Raw genomic sequence first — 17471 nt, 5'->3', positions numbered from 1 at the left:
CGCGTTGCGCTCCCGCCACTCCGTGCTCGCGATCCCGGCTCTGCGCTTCCACGCGCTTGTGCCTGGACGGACCCTCGTCAGTGCTCTGCGCAGGTAAGGACTCGATGCTGCCCCGCGCCCCGGCTCCCCAGGGCCCCCGCGGATGTGGTGTATGCTCGGCCCCTTCTGCATCCTCAGCTGGCCCCGTGTTGAACTTTAATGGGAGGGCCGGGGTCTCCAGCGCCACGCCGCCCACAGCAGCCCATTCGGGACGCCCGGCAATTGGTCCTGCCCCTGTCCTCCCGCGCATCCCAAGCTCCCGGCGCGCGCTCTGGGCGGGACAGGAGATTGGACGTGGCGCCCGCAGAGCCGGCGAACTCAGGGGACCGCGCTCGGGACCGCCCTGCAGTCCCAGGGTCTCCTACCTCCCGAGCCGCTGTCTGGGACCCTGCCCTCTGTCTGGGCACCTGCCCTTGGTGCCCCGTGACTGAGCCCCTCCTGGTGCCTCCTTAGCTGTAGCTCTAGAGACTTGGACTGCCAACCCCCAGGCCTCGTGCCTGGCGCCTTCCCAGGCGTCCCACCTGACCCGGTGGGGTCTAAAGCAGTTTGGTTTGGGAGGAGGAGAGGGAGGGAGGCGCTTGGAATGGGAGGCATGGGGGGAGGAGACAGGACACCATCGGGGGGAGGAGACAGAGGACACCCGCGTGGGCGTCTGAGAGTGGGCACCCACTGTGGGCACCGCAGCTGTGGGGCAAAGCTCTGGAGCCCGCGAAACTGAAGGAGCCTGCCGCCCTCTTTGGGCTGTGCGAGGTGGGCCGCCCAGGGCTGTTTCCCTGCCCAGTCTTGGTAAGAAAGGGTTAAACGCAGGTCACAGCAGAAAGGCAGGAGGCCGAGGTAAGCCTCCCCCACTCCCCATTGTGCCTTATGATTCTTTTTCGACACACAATGGGGTTGAAGGCGGGACCTTTATAAAGGCCTCTGGGTGGAGGGTGAAAATCATTGAGATCAAAAGAGGGGGCGATTCTCAGGCCAGGAAGGGCTCTGGGCCCTGGGAACAGAGACCGCTCAGGTGGGCCCAACTGCCCAGGGAGGCAGGGGTTGGGTTCCAGTCTCAGTGTAGATAACTGCAACTATTTTTTGAAGGCCTACCGTGCGTAGAGGGACCTGCTCTGACATCTCACGTACATAATTTCATTTTACAAATGGGGAAACTGAGGCTTAGACAATTTAGGTAAGTGGTGGGACCATTGTTTGAATCCAGACTCCAAACTCTGCAACCTTAGCCTTCTACTCCCACTGTGCTGCCTAAGAGATACGGGGCTGAGCCTTGGTTTTGTCTTGGGGCTCCTCCTGGGCTTAGCCCACTCTTCCTCCACTCTCCAGTCTTTCCCTTTCCAACTCTTTAGTCCTCCCCACCTGTGGGTGTCCCCACCCTGTCCTGCCCCAGCCATCCCACTGCCTGGCCCCATGCATCTTGTTCCTCTGTCACCTTTTTCTTTCTTGAACTGAACGCCTGTGAATTCCCTCAGAAGAGGCCCCTGGACACAGCTTCTCACCATCCCAACTGGTGAAGACTAGGCTGAGTGATGATCCGGGTCTGTGTCCCTGAGCCCATTTGTAAAAAGGGGTGTGTTCCTCTCTGGGGACTATTGTGAGGAATAAAACTGAACTGAGACCAGAACAAGATGCTATCTTCATTCAGCAAATACCTCAGCATCTGCCATGTGCTAAGCTCTGTTCTAGGTGCCGGGAATGCCGCAGTAAATCAGACAAAAGCTCTCTTCTGGATTGGATGTTTGCATAACAAAATTCTTTCAGGTTTTGAAACTATCAAAATTTACGGCGTAGACTTGAAATCAAGCTATTCGCAAGGAAGGAGATTAAGATGCAATCACCTGTCATCGCCCTCATTTTAGCAAAGGCAACCTCGCTGTGGGACCTGGGTTCAGTTCTGTTCCCTCTCCGTGCCTCAGCCTCCTCCCATAAGCTGTGGAGATCAATAATGCCTACCAGCGGTGAGGTCTAGATATGATGAATGCTTGCGAAGGGTTTAAGCTGGTACCTGTGCTTAAGAAAATCCTGGCTATCCCAGCTCTCTTCTCAGCAGAAAATGCAATGCGGAGACCGGATGTTGGGTTATATCCCTGCCTCTGAACCTGTCACCCACTTCTGCCCAGGCTCTTCCCATCCTGTCAGGCTGCACATGTGGGATGGCATGGTGCCCTCCTTGCTCACACTCAGATGCCACCTTCTGTCACCATCCTAAACACAGCCTGGGCTGGGAGCGCAGAGCTCCATGATGAGATCAGCCCTGGAGCCATCATCTCTGCAGTGCTTCCTGCCCTCTGCCTGTTCTTGTTCCTCACCATGTCCCAGCTCAGGACCAAACTTAGCCCTGTTCTGTCCCATGACTTACATACCCAACATTCCCTGCAAGCTGGATATGATCTTGGAAAGGGGAAGTGAGTTGCCCAGAGGCACACAGATGCTACCTGGGGAGCTGGTCCTGTGTATCTAGAATTCCAAATCTAGCGATCTCCATGCTGTACCCATCTCTGGGAATGAGGCTTTTTAATCCAGGGAGTAGGATCCGGTAGCAGAGCCCGAGTTCTCACCTTGAAATCAGTGTGACTTGGCTTTTTAATACAAAACCCAGAGCTCCGAGAGAACATTGCTGGGAGAGTGAGCAAGCTGGGCTGAGAACCAGCACTCAGAAATCTCCATGTGGCCACAGGAATGCTGACTTGGCTTCCCAGCACCATGTCGTCGTCATTGGCAGGCTGGAGCTGGGCTTTGTGGTATGTTAGGTTTGTTTTTTTTTCTTCTGGAGATGTCCTCACTTTCAGAGGGCAGTTAGGGGCAGTAGACTGGAGGTTCATTCCCAGCACTGCCATGCGACCCTGGACAAGTCACCTTCTCTTTCAGAGCCTCAGTTTTCTCATCTGCAGTATGGGTTAACATTATAATATACTTTGCAGGGTCGCAAGATCATAAATGGTTTTCCAACTTTGGGCTGAACCAGCATTGATGTTATTAAGACATTCATATTTCCTGTGGAGCAATTTCAAAAGCAGTTACCTTTATCCCTACCAGGTGATCCTGAGGGCCTGAGGGAAGTCCACGTTTAGGTTACAAAAGCCTACACAGCAGGGAAAACACTGGTTTGGGGGCTGGCATCTTGGATTCCAATCGCCAGCTGTGTGACCTGAGGCAAATCACTTTACCTCTCTGAGCTCATAGGAGGCCCCCAACATCAAGATAGGATGCTCAGTGTCTGAAGAACATAGTCTCCATATTTTTCTGCCTCCTTGTACCAGCCCCCAGTCCCCTGCCAACACTTCGTTAATTGCTCCCAGAAAAACTCTGTGCTTAAAGTTTTCCATGCTTAAATTCTCAGCCTCACTGTGGCATGAAATCAATTGTTTGCATTGAATTTGACTTCTCAGATTTAGGGGTAAAATTTGAGATGAGAGTAGGGGGTTAGGGAGGAGATGAGGATGAAGTTAAACCAGATGTGCTTTTGTTTAATTGTAGGATGGTGGTTAAGCTGCTCAAGTATTACCATGGTTCTTTCTGAATTCCAGTAACCAGGAGTCAGGTTTCACAAAAAATTGTAGTGTTCTTTCCTGGCTGGTGTGGACTCGCCCTCTCTATTATTATTATTATTACTATTTTATATTCATCCGAGGCCACAGAGTACTGGCCAGAGACCTCATAGATGCCCAGAATTTCAGTTGGAAGGCCTTTAGAAGCTGACTGGGTCAACTGAGCTCTCTGCACACCAGGGAGACTGAGGCCCAGAGAGGAGAAGAGGCTTGCCCAGGGTCACACAGTTGCTTAGGGCAGAGTGGAGTGGGAGTTCAGTCTCCTGACCCTAAACTACATGATCTTTCCAAAGGCAACCACTTCTCCTGTATTTGGTGTGTTTCATTTCTACAGTATATTCTTAGCATAGAATGCTTTTTGAAAAACATTGTTTAAGGGAGGATGCAGATCATGTGGGTTGGTGGAAAAGATGTTAAGCTCAGGAGAGCTGAGTTGAAGTCCTTGAACTACCTCTGTGATCTTGGGCAAGTCACTTCCCCTCTCTGAGTCTCAGATTCTTCATCTGTAAACCAAGATATCTGAGGAGTAGGAGTGGAGAGATGAGACTTCGCTAAGACTTGGAATGGGTCTAATGTGTTCAACTGGTCCCCACATATTTATAGTCTACTGTGTGCTGGGTTATGGGAGGTCCGTCACAAAGTGCCTTCCCAAGGCTGCAGGGGGTGGGGGATTGTTGACTTCTGCAGTGATTAAACAACTTTAATTTAGTTGCTGGTGTTGTTAAACCAGGCAATTTCTTTTTATATAAAAATAAGGGTTTCTGGCTTCTCTTGAAAGATCAGAAGATGTGGCCATATGGGGCTTTGTCCCTGCCTGGCCACAGTGGCTGGAACTGATTAGCCAGCTGCTCCATCCACTTTACCACAGTCTCCACCATGCCCCACTGCCTCACACCAGCCCACCTGCCTCCCTGACATTACCTGCCTACCTTCTGAGTTTGTGGTTTCTGGGCTAGATGCGGTGAGGCCATGTAAGAGGGGCTCAGATTGCACTTGAATGATTGGGTGGGGCTTGGGCCAGCCCTCAGGGGGCTCAGGGTGAGACTATGGGACACGTGGACACCAGGACACCAGCCCCTCTTCCGTAGCCTGGCAACATCTACAAAACATGTCAGCTAGGTGAAGGAGCTTTCTTCCTGCTTCAGTGGTCCTCAGGAATAGTCTGAGGGCTCTGGAGGTTTCGGAGCGATAGAGCATCTGCCTGTCAAGGCTCAGCGAGCTGAGCCCAGAGTCTAGCTGGGGACAGGCATCCCTGGGTACTTCCTTCTAAAGATTGCACAGCCCCTGCAGGGGAGAGACTCCCTTGACATCTTCCACCTTACCCCTTGCTCCCCAAGAGCCCTGTGCATTGGTGTGTCACCTCACCCTGTGCTCCCTGGTAGCCCTGTGCATCGGTGCATACCCACTTCTCAGACAGGAAACACGATCTTGCACTCTGAACCCACAGCTCTCTGTTCTACCCACTTTGCCGGGAGCCAGGGCCTGGTGATGACAGGCAGGTACCATGGTGGCTGCAGCAAGTATCTCAGAATCGCCATATCTGAACCAGAGGGTAGCACAGGAGGCTGTGAAGCCTGATGGTTACATGTGGGGGCTCTGGAGGCAGCTGCTGTATGTGAGATTCTAGGTCTCCACGAATCAGCTGCTCCAGGGGTTATGAGATGGACAAGGGAGCCTGATTGATTGTTGATTGCTGATAGTAACCTCACGTCCTCTGGTCCTTACACCTGCAGACGAGTTCAGAAACGTGCCCTGTGTGGGAAGTGGCATTTTGTGAGCACCGTTGGGTACCAGGCACTTTCACACATTACCTTTGATGCTCCCCTACCCCCTACCCTCCGGCATTTTGCAGTGAAGGAGACCGAGGCTCAGAAGGCAGACATCTTACGATTACTCCTCCCCTATGTCTCTATGCCTCTCTGCTTTGACCCAGGGAAGGGAGGAGAGGACAGGCCGGAAGGTCATTTCTGGGAATAAGGCCTTGGAGACCCTGCAGTGAGGCCCTGACCCTCCAGACTTTCTGGGCCACCCCTTCCTCCTCTGCTCCAGCTTGTTTCAGAGATGCTTCTTCATCCTTCCAGAGCTCAGTTTGTCATTCAGGTGCATGAACTTTACCTGGCCAGGTCTGCAAGCTGCTGGGTGGAGCTCAGCAAATATTTTATGTTCTTTAAAAAAATTTTTAGGTGGCCAAAGCAAATTGCTTTTACTGGAAAAACCAGAAGTGCAAACTTTATTTTATTTTTGCAGAGATGGGGCCCTGCTATGTTGTTCAACTTGGGTTCAAGAAGTCTACCCACCTTGCCCTTCCAAAGTGCTGAGATTATAGGCAGGAGCCATTGTGCCTGGCCCATAAGTGCACCCTTTACAAAGATCTACCAGGTGACTCTTTTTTTAGACTGAGTCTCGCTCTATTCCCCAGGCTGGAGTGTAGTGGCGCGATCTCGGCTCACTACAGCCTCTGCCTCCTGGGTTCCAGAGATTCTCCTATCTCAGCCTCCTATGTAGCTGGGACTACAGGCACATGCAACCACACCCAGCTAATTTTTGTATTTTTAGTAGAGACGTGGTTTCACCATGTTGGCCAGGCTGGTCTCGAACCCCTGACCTCAGGTGATCCACCCACTTTGGCCTCCCAAAGTGCTGGGATTACAAGCATGGGCCACCACGCCCAACCCCAGTGACCTTTTGTTGGGTCAACCTCTTGTCTTCTCTAGTGCACCTTTACTAGGTCAGTAAAGCCACAAGGTGAGAACCCACTTTGCTCTCAGGCTGAGGTTTTCAGGCCTCTTGCTGGCTGCCACTGAGTGTCTCGGGCTTGTATTTATTTATTTTATTTTGTTGTTGCTGTTGTTTGAGACAGGGTCTAGTGGCTCTGTCGTCCAGGCTGGAGTGCAGTGGCACGATCACAGATCACTTACAGTGCAGCCTTGACTGCCTGGACTCGTGATCCTCCCACCCCAACGTCCCAAGTAGCTGGGACCACAGGCATTCGCCACCACACCCGGCTAATTTTTTTTATTACTTGTAGAGACGAGGTCTTGCAATGTTGTCCAGGCTGGTTTCGAACTCCTGGGCTCAAGTGATCCTCCTGCCTCATCCTTCCAAAGTGCTGGGATTTCAGGTGTGAGCCACTGCATCCGGCCAGCCTGGCCTTTCGGAGGATCTCTTCCCCCTCCACCTGTCTCCACCTTGACTTACCTCTCTCTCAGCATATAGGAGTTACTAACTGACCCATCTGCCACGATTCTGGTTAGAAAGTGTCTCATCTGAGGCCCATTTCCCCTCCTCCACTCCTTCTGAGCCCTTCTATAGCTGCGCTTCTTTCTCTGCCTCATTCCGCTGGTCCCTGCTATGCCACTGCTAACTAAAAGTCCATAGACTATGAGCCTGACATGTACGTACTAGGCATGGTGTTCAGTGCCTTGCCTGTAATTACTCATTTGGTCCTACAGCAGCGCTGAGTGGCAGGTGCTATTATCCCCACATTACAGACGAGGAAACTGAAACACAAACTCCCCCAGCTGGGAAGTGAGAAATAGAAATGTTTGTTCCCTACCATTATCCATCCAGCCAGCCAGGGCTGCTGTTTTCTCCACGATGTGAATGACATAACCCATCATCCTAGAAGAGTCAGTTCTGTATTTATCTTAAAACCATCCAATATGGAATTCATATTCTAGGTCCGTTAGCATATCAGGATATCAGAGATAAACAGGGTTCCTCTCAACAGCTTGTCCAAGCTCTCAATCACCTACGTGATTTTTCTGTGTGTGAAAATGCTGTTTTTTGTTTTTCCCCTTGACCTAATCCTTATACAGATGCTCCTTGATTTACCAAAGATTTTTGTCCTGGAATTGTAAGTTGAAAAATATCGTAAGTGGAAAATGGATATAACACCTAACCTGTCAAACATGGTAGCTTAGCCTAGCTTACCCTAAATGTGCTCAGAACAGTTACATTAGCCTGTAGTTAGGCAAATCATCTTACATGAGGCCTATTTCATAATAAAGTGTTGACTATCTCATGTCAATTTCTTGGCTATACTGTATTGAATGTGAAAAACAGAATGGCTGGCTGGGTACTCGAGGTGTGGTTTCTACTGAACACTAGCTTTTGCATCATCGTAAAGCAAAAAAATCTTAAGTGTAAGTTGGGGACAGTCTGTAATGAACATTTAAGGGCTTACGCTGTGTCGGAAACTGAGCTAATCACTTTGAATGACCTTATTGTATTGAGCTCGTAATTCTGCAAACAAGGAAACAGAAGCTCAGAGAAGTTGAGTAACGTTCTCAAAGTTTGGAAAGTGCAGGTGAGACTCAAATCCAGGGTTGCCCAATCAGATTGGCATCTGGATTCAAATTTGCATGTTTGGAGACAGCTCTCGGGGCACCTTGTGGTACACATTTGTTTTTCAGTGAGTGTTTGCAAATGACATGGGAGTGGGAGGTTCCAGGGGAGGAGACAACATAGACACACCTGGTGGGACAGCAGCGTTTGTTCTCCCAGACAGTGGATTTTAGCCTGTTCACCCCCTCATAGGAGATGACAAGCCTACAAGGAAGCATCTTGAGAAACCCAGAGGGGACTGGGTTTGAATCCCAGCCCTGCCATTTCAAACTGTGTGACCTTCGACAAGTCCCTTTCCCTCCCTTAGCTTCTGGCTACCCTGCCCACCACGCATGATTTATTTGAATGAGGCAAGGCCTTAGGATTTTCCAGTTTGTGGATGGTGAATAGCCAGTGTGTCTCCTGCCTCTCTCCTGCCCTGCATCCACATCAGACATCACTAGTCAACCACTGCTCGCTTTCCTTCCCAGGTTCCTTCTAGGCACAGTGTTCCAGGCAGCCATTAGCAACTAATATAGAGTTGGCACAAAAGATAAAAGGACATCCCAGAAACATATTATATGTGGTCATGGTGTGGGTGGGGGTAAGGAAGGGATAGGCCCAGGTGGCACCCAGTTCAGTGTCATGGTGCTCCTTGGTCTTCTTTTCCTTGTCTTTGGAGGAACGAAGCTAGACTGTACCAGGGCCTGCCCCAGATGTGGGGTAGGAACCTTTTATGAGGCACACAGTTGTGTGCATGTTCAGTCCCAAGGGATGGGCAGGTTTCTGGGCCTGATCGCTGCCTAGGCTTAAAGTAAGAGTGACAAGAAAGAGGCCGGTTTCAGATCCTCCTGGAAAGAGTTAGGCCTGCCCCCTCCACCCTTTGTAATAATATCCATAGTAGTAATATGAGTTCTTGACACTGAAGGACCACTTGTTATGCGCCAAGCCACTCTGCGAAATGCTTTGTTTACATTTACACATTTCATCCTTGTAGCAGCCCATTTTTCAGGTGAGGAAAATGACTCAAAGAGTAATTTGCTTGGGTTTGCCCAGCTGGTAAGTGTCGGAGCTACGATTTGAATTCACATCTGTCGAACCCCGAATAAGTAACTCTTTTTTTTTTTTTTTTTTTGAGACGGAGTCTTGCTCTGTCGCCCAGGCTGGAGTGCAGTGGCCAGATCTCAGCTCACTGCAAGCTCCGCCTCCCAGGTTCACGCCATTCTCCTGCCTCAGCCTCCGGAGTAGCTGGGACTACAGGCGCCCGCCACCTCGCCTGGCTAGTTTTTTGTATTTTTTTAGTAGAGACGGGGTTTCACCATGTTAGCTAGGATGGTCTTGATCTTGTGACCTCGTGATCCGCCCGTCTCGGCCTCCCAAAGTGCTGGGATTACAGGCTTGAGCCACCGCACCCAGCCCTGAATAAGTAACTCTTATCGCTACTATGGCTATTATTACAAAGATGGGGAGGGGTAAGCCTAACTCTTTCCAGGAGGACCTGAAACTGAGCTCTTTTTTTTTTTTTATGGTATCCAAAACATCACTTTATAAACTGTTGTCAGATTACCATGTAAACATTAATACCCAAATACAGCGTTTGGACAATTATTTTAAATTTTAACTGTACCATCCCCAAACTCAGCTATGAATTTGGTCTGGGGAGAGAGCTCCGTAATAGGCCACTGAAGTCCCCCATCCCACCCCATTATTCTCCCCTGAAAACTGCTGCCCGACTGCTCTGCCAGACTTGGGCTAGAACCTGGCTTCACTGTGGCAGTGGGACCACCTGGGCCCTTACAGTGTGGCAAACCGACCCGCCCACAAACTCCATCCCAGGTGTTGGGATGCTAACACACTGAAGCTGAAAGACCCGGCTTGGTTTTGCCACAGATCAAGGTGCATCGGACTAGAGAGCCTGTCCTCTGCCTTATTTCCTGCACAGGTCTTTTTCTTCGTAATGCAACAAATGCTACACAGCTCAGATCCAATGGGACACAGGGAAAGGGGCTGTAGTGCAGCCCAGCCTTGCTGAGGGAGACCCCTGCCTCGCCAAAGCTCTTTGCTCACAAAGGCTGAAACTGGCCTCTTTCTTGTCACTCTTACTTTAAGCCTAGACAGTGATGAGGCCCAGAAACCCGCCTCTCCCTTGGGACTGAACATGGGCACAGCTGTGTGCCTCATAAAACGTTCCTACCCCACACCTGGGGCTGTCTAGCTTAGTTCCTCCTGCTTTCCTTCACCGCAGGCTCAGCGTGGGGCCTGTGGGCTCTGCATCTTTCTCTTGGCTTACCATGATCATTTCTCATTCATGAGTACAATACGCCTTTGCCTGTGGAAAGCGCTTTCCCATTGGCAGAGCCTTCCACGTTTACACATGGGCAGCACAGCAAAGGGCATCTCTATTTTTGCAAGATAGAAAATTGAGGCTCAGAGTCCGGGCGCAAGGGCTCACACCTGTAATTCCAGCACTTTGGGAGGCCAAGGCAGGCAGATCACTTAAGGTCAGGAGATCAAGAACAGCCTGGCCAACATGGTGAAACCCTGTCTCTACTAAGAATACAAAAACTAGCTGAGATCCCGCCACTGCACTCCAACCTGGGTGACAGAGCGAGACTGCATTTCAAGAAAACAAAAGGAAGATTGAAGCTCAGGGAGGGAGGGTGGTGGGCCCAGGATCACACAGCGAATAAATGGTAAACCCTGCACCAAGGAATTAGGTATCTCACCTGTTCCCTAGGCCTTCCTGAACAAATTGCCTAGGGAAACATGAGGTCAGTGCTGGGAACGCAGGAGTGTTGGCTCAGCAGAGGCAGGGGTTGTTCCTGTCCCCCGCATCCCACCCAGATACACCCTATCCTGTTTTAATCAGCCATTGACCTTGGACAAGTCACTTTAACACTCCCAACCTCAGTTTCCAGGCACTTACTCTATTTTTCAGGGTTTTGTTTTTTTGTTTGTTTTTTGAGACAAGGTCTTGCTCTGTCACCCAGGCTGGAGTTCAGGCACAATCACAGTTCACTGCAACCTTGACTTCCTGGGCTCAAGTGATCCTCCTGCCTCAGCCTCCCAAGTAGCTGGAACTGCAGCCTTGTGCCACTGGGCCCAGCTAATTTTTTTTATTTTTTATTTTGTGAGATGAGGTCTTGCTTATGTTGATGAGGCTGGTCTTGAACTCCTGGGCTCAGGCAGTCCTCCCTCAGCTTCCCAAAACACTGGGATTAATAGGCGGTGAGCCACTGGGCCTGGCATATTTTTCAGTTTTTAAAGCTGTTTCTTTTTTTTCTTTTTTTCTTTTTTTTTTTTTTGAGACGGAGTCCTTGTTCTGTCTCCCAGGATGGAGTGCAGGATGGCGTGATCTTGACTCACTGCTACCTCCACCTCCTGGGTTCAGGTGATTCTTCTGCCTCAGCCTCCGGAGTAGCTGGGACTACAGGCGTGTGCCACCATGCCCGGCTAATTTTTTGTACTTTTAGTAGACACGGGGTTTCACCATGTTAGCCAGGATGTTCTCGATCTCCTGACCTTGTGATCCGCCCATCTCGGCCTTTGAAGTGCTGGGATGACAGGCCTGAGCTATGGCGCCTGGCCTAAAGCCTTTTTTTTTTTTTTTTTTTTGAGGTGGAGTCTCGCTCTGTCGCCCAGGCTGGCCAGATCTCAGCTCACTGCAAGCTCCACCTCCCGGGTTCACGCCATTCTCCTGCCTCAGCCTCCCGAGTAGCTGGGACTACAGGCGCCTGCCACCTCGCCCAGCTAGTTTTTTGTATTTTTTTTAGTAGAGACGGGGTTTCACCGTGTTAGCCAGGATGGTCTCGATCTCCTGACCTCGTGATCCGCCCGTCTCGCCCTCCCAAAGTGCTGGGATTACAGGCTTGAGCCACTGCGCCTGGCCAAGCCATTTTTTATTAATGAACTCACCGAACCATCAAAGCAACCCAATAAAGTATTACCATCATTTTGCAAAGTGGGAGACAGACTCGGGGAGGCAAGCAACTTGCCTGAGGTCAAACTGATGGTAAAACCAGGCCTCAAACTCAGGTCAGGATCCCAGGCTGAAAGTCTTTCCCCAGCTGTGTCCCCAGCCTCTCTCATCTTTGCCTTTGTACCTGCCATCCCCTCCCCTGCAGCGACCTCTGCCTGCTTGTGTTGCCAGTTGGCATCACGGCTGTTTTTCTTGAGCTTGGTTGGATATCTTGAACCCTTTGTAATCTGATCATCCGCATTGCATCTGGCTCTGAGTCTCAGTTCCTGGAGGGCAGGAGCCCCCATCTGAGTCACTCGTGAATTCCCATGCCTAATAAGATGCCTGCTTTCAGCAAGCATTTAATGACTTTTTTTTTTTTTTTTTTTTTTTTTTTTTAAGATGGAATCTGCTCTGTCGCTCAGGCTGTAGTACAACGGTGTGATCTCGGCTTACTGCAACCTGCGCCTTCCGGGTTCAGACGATTCTCTTGCCTTGGCCTCCTGAGCAGCTGGGATTACAGGCATGCGCCACCATGCCTGTCTAATTTTTGTATTTTTAGGAGAGACGGGGTTTCATCATGTTGGCCAGGCTGGTCTCGAACTCCTGACCTCAGGTGATCCACCCACCTTGACCTCCCAAAGTGCTGAGATTACAGGTGTGAGCCACCATGCCCGGCCCATTTAATGACTTTTGAGTTCATGAAAGGCTGCCCCACCTGGCAAGGGTTTCCACAGCTGGCCTGGCTTGGTTACCATGGGGAAGCCTGGGAGGGATCCCCCACGGGGTGTGACCCCTGAGGCACTCCAGGCGAAGCCTGGCCACCCTCCCAAGACCTTCACTGGTGTCCTTCCACCGATGACTCCAGCTCATAAATGGTTAGTGATTGGCAGCAGGACAAGCCAGTGTCTCTGTGTCCAGTTTTCCTGTTGGCAGTTCAGGCCTTTAGTCATACTCAAGTAAGAGGTGCCCAGTGTCATACCTCTGGCCAATGTCTTTGTCCATTTTGTTCACAGATGTACCCCCAATCCCAAACAGCCTTAATTTCTTTAATAATAATAATAGTCATAGCTGTAAATTTTCTGAATCTGCATGTACCATGCTTCCTGGTGCATGATAGGCACTTACTACATATTTGTTGAATGAATGAATACACGCAGTGAGTAACATTTTATAGGGACTAAGAGTTATATGACCTTGCGTGACCTCTGTACCTCAGTTTCCTCATGTGTTGACTCCGTGAGAGGTGCTCAGAGGAGTAACCAATACATATGTCGATATATGTTTGTTTTAAATATACCATGAACCAGGCTGTGTTCTAAGCGGTTCACATGTATTTATTGATTTATCCTTGCACCTGAGGCTCAGAGAGATTAAGTTCATGTCTCCTAGGTCACCTAGTTGGTGTCACGTGCAAATATTTTAATATCTCCCAGGACATGTATGTTCCAAATAACATAATATGGGAGCCACCTCCCCTATCAGCTTCTTCCCATAACACAGACCTCACGCCCCAGATCCTAGGGTCAGAACAAACCGTAACAGTAGTAGGTGAGTCTAGCAGTCATGTTGTCCCTGACTATAAAATGCCTCATCCAGTGTCGGGCACACAGTAGGTCTTATGATCACGATCTGTGGGACAGGCACCAATCATGGTCTGTGCAGAAGCTGGCAGGAGGGAGCCCCAAGTCTGCTGGAGGAAACTGGTGGGCGGGGAGGGGTGCCTTTAGAGAAGAAATGACAACGGTCATAAATCATTGTAACAGTAACAGCTCATATTAACTGAGTGGCAGATACTGTTCAAGCATGTCAGATGCATTAATCATTTAATCCTCATGTCAGCCCTCATGTCAATACTATTGTCATTGTCCCCACTCACAGATGGGGAGCCAGGCTCAGAAATAAGCTCACTTGGGCCGGGCGCAGTGGCTCTTGCCTGTAATCCCAGCACTTTGGGAAGGCCAAGGTGGGTGGATCACCTGAGGTCAGGAGTTCGAGACCGGCATGGCCAACATGATGAAACCCCGTCTTTACTAAAAATACAAAAAATTAGCCAGGTGTGGTGGCAGGGGCCTATAATCCAAGGTACTCGGGAGGCTGAGGCAGGAGAATCGCTTGAACCCGGGAGGCACAGATTGCAGTGAGCCGAGATCATGGCATTGCACTCCAGCCTGGGTGACGAGCAAAATTTCATCTCAAAAAAAAAAAAAAACAGGGAATAAGCTCATTCGTCCAGTGAATGGCTAGTAAATGATAGATCCGGGGTGTGAATGCCTGCACTTAGGTTGTGGCCTCTTGCTGTCCTGCCTCCTTCTGTAAAGACTCGTGAAGTTTCCTGCTGGGTGGTTCCTGGCCGCTGGCAGCAGGCCCATGCCAGGGTGCGTGCTGGTGCTGGATGATCCGTGGGGCGGAGGGGAGCCTCCCCATCTCCTCAGAGGCCTCCCCTATGTCACACCCTGAGGCTGGGCCCAGACAGGTATTCAGGAAAGGAAACTGATCTGTTGCCTCACCCCTGCCTGGGGCAGCCCAGCATGTGTCAGCCCGCTGATCCCCAGGTACTGCCCAGGACCAGCAGCAACAGGGACGACCACCCTCCAATGTGGGGAGGCCTGCAACAGCTCCGGGACAGAAAGAGGCTCAGGGAGGTTAGCAAGTTACCCAGGCTCATGGAGCTGGTGGATTGTGGAGCTGGAATTTGGACCCAGGGCTTGGCTCTGGTGAGAGAGGATATGTCTGCCTTGGGGTTGTCTGGTCCAGAGATCCAGGCCTGGCTCCTTATGAAACCTGAATTGGTTCACTATTAATAGCAAGAGCTGTCATTTCCTGAATCTAACCTGCCCAAAGGGTAGATACTCAAATCTCTGCTTTTTTTATTTTTTATTTATTTATTTTTTTTGAGACGAAGCCTTGCTCTGTCGCCCAGGCTAAAGTGCAGTGGCGTGATCTCAGCTTACTGCAACCTCCACCTCCTGGGTTCAAGCTATTCTCCTGCCTCAGCCTCCTGAGTAGCTGGGATTACACGTGCGCACCACCATGCCCAGCTAATTTTTGTATTTTTAGTAGACATGGGGTTTTACCATGTTGCTCAGGCTGGTCTCGAACTCCTCGTGATCCGCCTGCCTCAGCCTTCCAGAGTTCTGGGATTACAGGCGTGAGCCACTGCGCCCGACCCAGATCTCTGGTTTTACAGGTAAAGAAGGGAAGCACAGGCTGGAAGTGGTGGTACATGCCTGTATCCTAGCTACTTGGGAGACTGAGGCAGGAGGATTGCTTGAGCCAAGGAGTTCAAAGGTGCAGTGAGATATGATTGCACCTGTGAACAGCCACCACACTCCAGCCTGGGCAACACAGCAAGATCCCATCTCTAAAAATAAAATAAGAAAAAAAATGAATAGAAGCAAAAAGGAAGGGAAGGAATCACCCAAGGTCCTATAGCTCATACATGGGTTAATCCAGAATTGGAGCCTGGGCAGCCTGGCTGCAGAGTCCGGTGTCACTTAATGAGGACTAGATAATTCTCTGCACGTTAGATGGGTACACTATTCTCGAACCTGCTGGTTCTTTTGAAGCCAGATCTAGGGAGGGGGAGCAAGGCAGGAGTTGAGAAAATAGCAGGAACAGACTGCGTGACACTCACCGGGAGGCACTGAGGCTCCGGCTCCCTGAGCTTAGGAGTGTGGAGTTTATCTATCCCCTGTGCGATTCCTGGGGGAAGGGAAGGACAGGCGAAGGGGCACGGCAGGGCAGTCCTGGTGTCTCCAGGACCAGGGTCAGGGGGAGGCCAGAGCAATTAGCCTGGTTGAGGCCTCTACTAACTCAGAAACCTCAGTGGGGGATTGGCCCGGGCTCTGGCCTTGAGCCTGACCCTCCTGAGTTTCTATCTGAGGCTTCCAGAGTCTTCCTGGGGCAGTGAATCTCAGAGTGCTGGTTTGTGTGAGAACTTTGTTCTGAAATTTCCTCCTTCAACACCCAAATCCCTGGGCTGGCCTGCCTGCCCCACTTCCCCCTCTTAGAGGAAACGGACGCTTTCCCCTTGGGTAGCCACATGATTTGAATAATCAAGTGTTCCCCAGCTGGCCTCTGGCCGAGCGCAGCTGAGCTGGGCAAGGCCCCCAGTTGGGGCACTGAGGCAAGCCTGCCAACCTCCTCATCCCGCCACACACTCCAGCCACCCAGGGTAAAATACAGGAAAAACGCATGGCCCGTAGACTTGGCTGGGCCAGGCCCCAGACTCTTCCTGTGACGGAGGCAGCGCTTGTCTTGGGCTTTGTCCCGTCTACCTGGAGAAAGCTGAGGAGGGGAAGAAAAAGCTGCCCCTGCTCAGGAAATTCCTGATGGAGTGGCCTCTCTTGTCGGCTCACCTGGGTGCTGCTTTCTTGGCACCTGTCAGGGTGGAGAGAGGAGGAAGCCAGTCAGGAAGGGGAAAGATGGGTGCAGGAGGCTGAGGCAGGAGAATAGCTTGAACCCAGGAGGTGGAGGTTGCAGTGAGCTGTGATGGCGCCATTGCACTCCAGCCTGGGCAACAAGAGCAAAACTCCGTCTCAAACAAACAAACAAACAAACAAAAAGAATGTGTGCAGAAATGGTCTTGTAAGCAGACCCCCACAGAGCCCCAGGTAGTAGACAGAGATTGAGGGAAAGCATCAGCGGCCAACTAGCTAAGTCTTGGGCAGAATGGCCACAAAGGATTTCTGGAGACAGCGGGATTCATTTATTTATTTTTTTGAGATGAAGTCTCTGTCTCCTAGGCTGGAGTGCCACAGCTCCATTTGGCTCACTGCAACCTCCGCCTCCTGGATTCAAGCTATTCTCCTGCCTCAGCCTCCCCAGTAGCTGGGATTACAAGCGTGCGCCACCACACCTGGCAAATTTTTGTATTTTTAGTAGAGATGGGGTTTCGCCATGTTGGCCATGCTGGTCTCGAGCTCCTGACCTCAGATGATCCGCCTGCCTCAGCCTCCCAGAGTGCTGGGATTACAGGTGTGAGCTACTGCACCTAGCCTAGTTTATTAATTTTTAACCTTTTTTGCTGCATTATATGATTTTTGATATGTGGTGTTTTTAATCATTCAGTTCTAAGTAATTTTAAATTTCGACTATGACTTTTCTTTGATCCTTGAAATTTTTAGGATTTTTTTTTCATTTCTAAGTGTATGGGTAATGATTTATACTTTGAAACACTTAGCTTCTCACTGAATTGATGGTCACAGGATGTGGTCTATGTGAAAACTTACTATTTGAACTGTGAGACTTACTTTTTGGCCTGGTAGGTGATAAATTTTTTAAATGTTTGCATGTTCCTGAAAAGAAAGTGTGTTTATGTATTTCGTTTCTACCATCCTACATTTTTATTTCAATTGTTCTGCTTTTTCTGTTTTATCACTTTAAAAAATTATCTGTGGGTTTTCCCTACAAAGACAAGATTAGCATTTTCTTACGTGCCTTGCTCCCCTGCCTCTCTTAAGTTTCCATACCCTTCACTGACACGCTCCCCTCAGCCCCCATGATGTCATATGAAAATTGTCTGGATTTTAAAAAAATTGTCTAATTCTGAGTTATAGATCTATGTTCTTCTTGTTCTTTGCCCTTCCCTCCCCTCCCCT

The 17471-nt window shown here is 50.3% G+C and overlaps 1 protein-coding gene across 1 annotated transcript in view; it reads left to right on the top strand.

Moving 5' to 3' along the window:
• The first annotated feature begins 6 nt into the window (after positions 1 to 6).
• Positions 7 to 17471, top strand: part of ALPL (alkaline phosphatase, liver/bone/kidney) — a 74056-nt gene continuing 56591 nt past the window's right edge. Inside the window, exon 1 of the mRNA XM_011990147.1 lies at positions 7 to 93. The gene's annotated coding sequence lies outside the window, so the exon portion shown is untranslated. The remainder of the gene's footprint in view (positions 94 to 17471) is intronic.

Source organism: Mandrillus leucophaeus, unplaced genomic scaffold (genome assembly GCF_000951045.1).
Source record: "Mandrillus leucophaeus isolate KB7577 unplaced genomic scaffold, Mleu.le_1.0 Scaffold370, whole genome shotgun sequence".
Taxonomy (NCBI): domain Eukaryota; kingdom Metazoa; phylum Chordata; class Mammalia; order Primates; family Cercopithecidae; genus Mandrillus; species Mandrillus leucophaeus.
The sequence above is the reverse complement of the archived record's forward strand: the minus strand, read 5'-3'. Positions and strand labels throughout refer to the sequence as shown.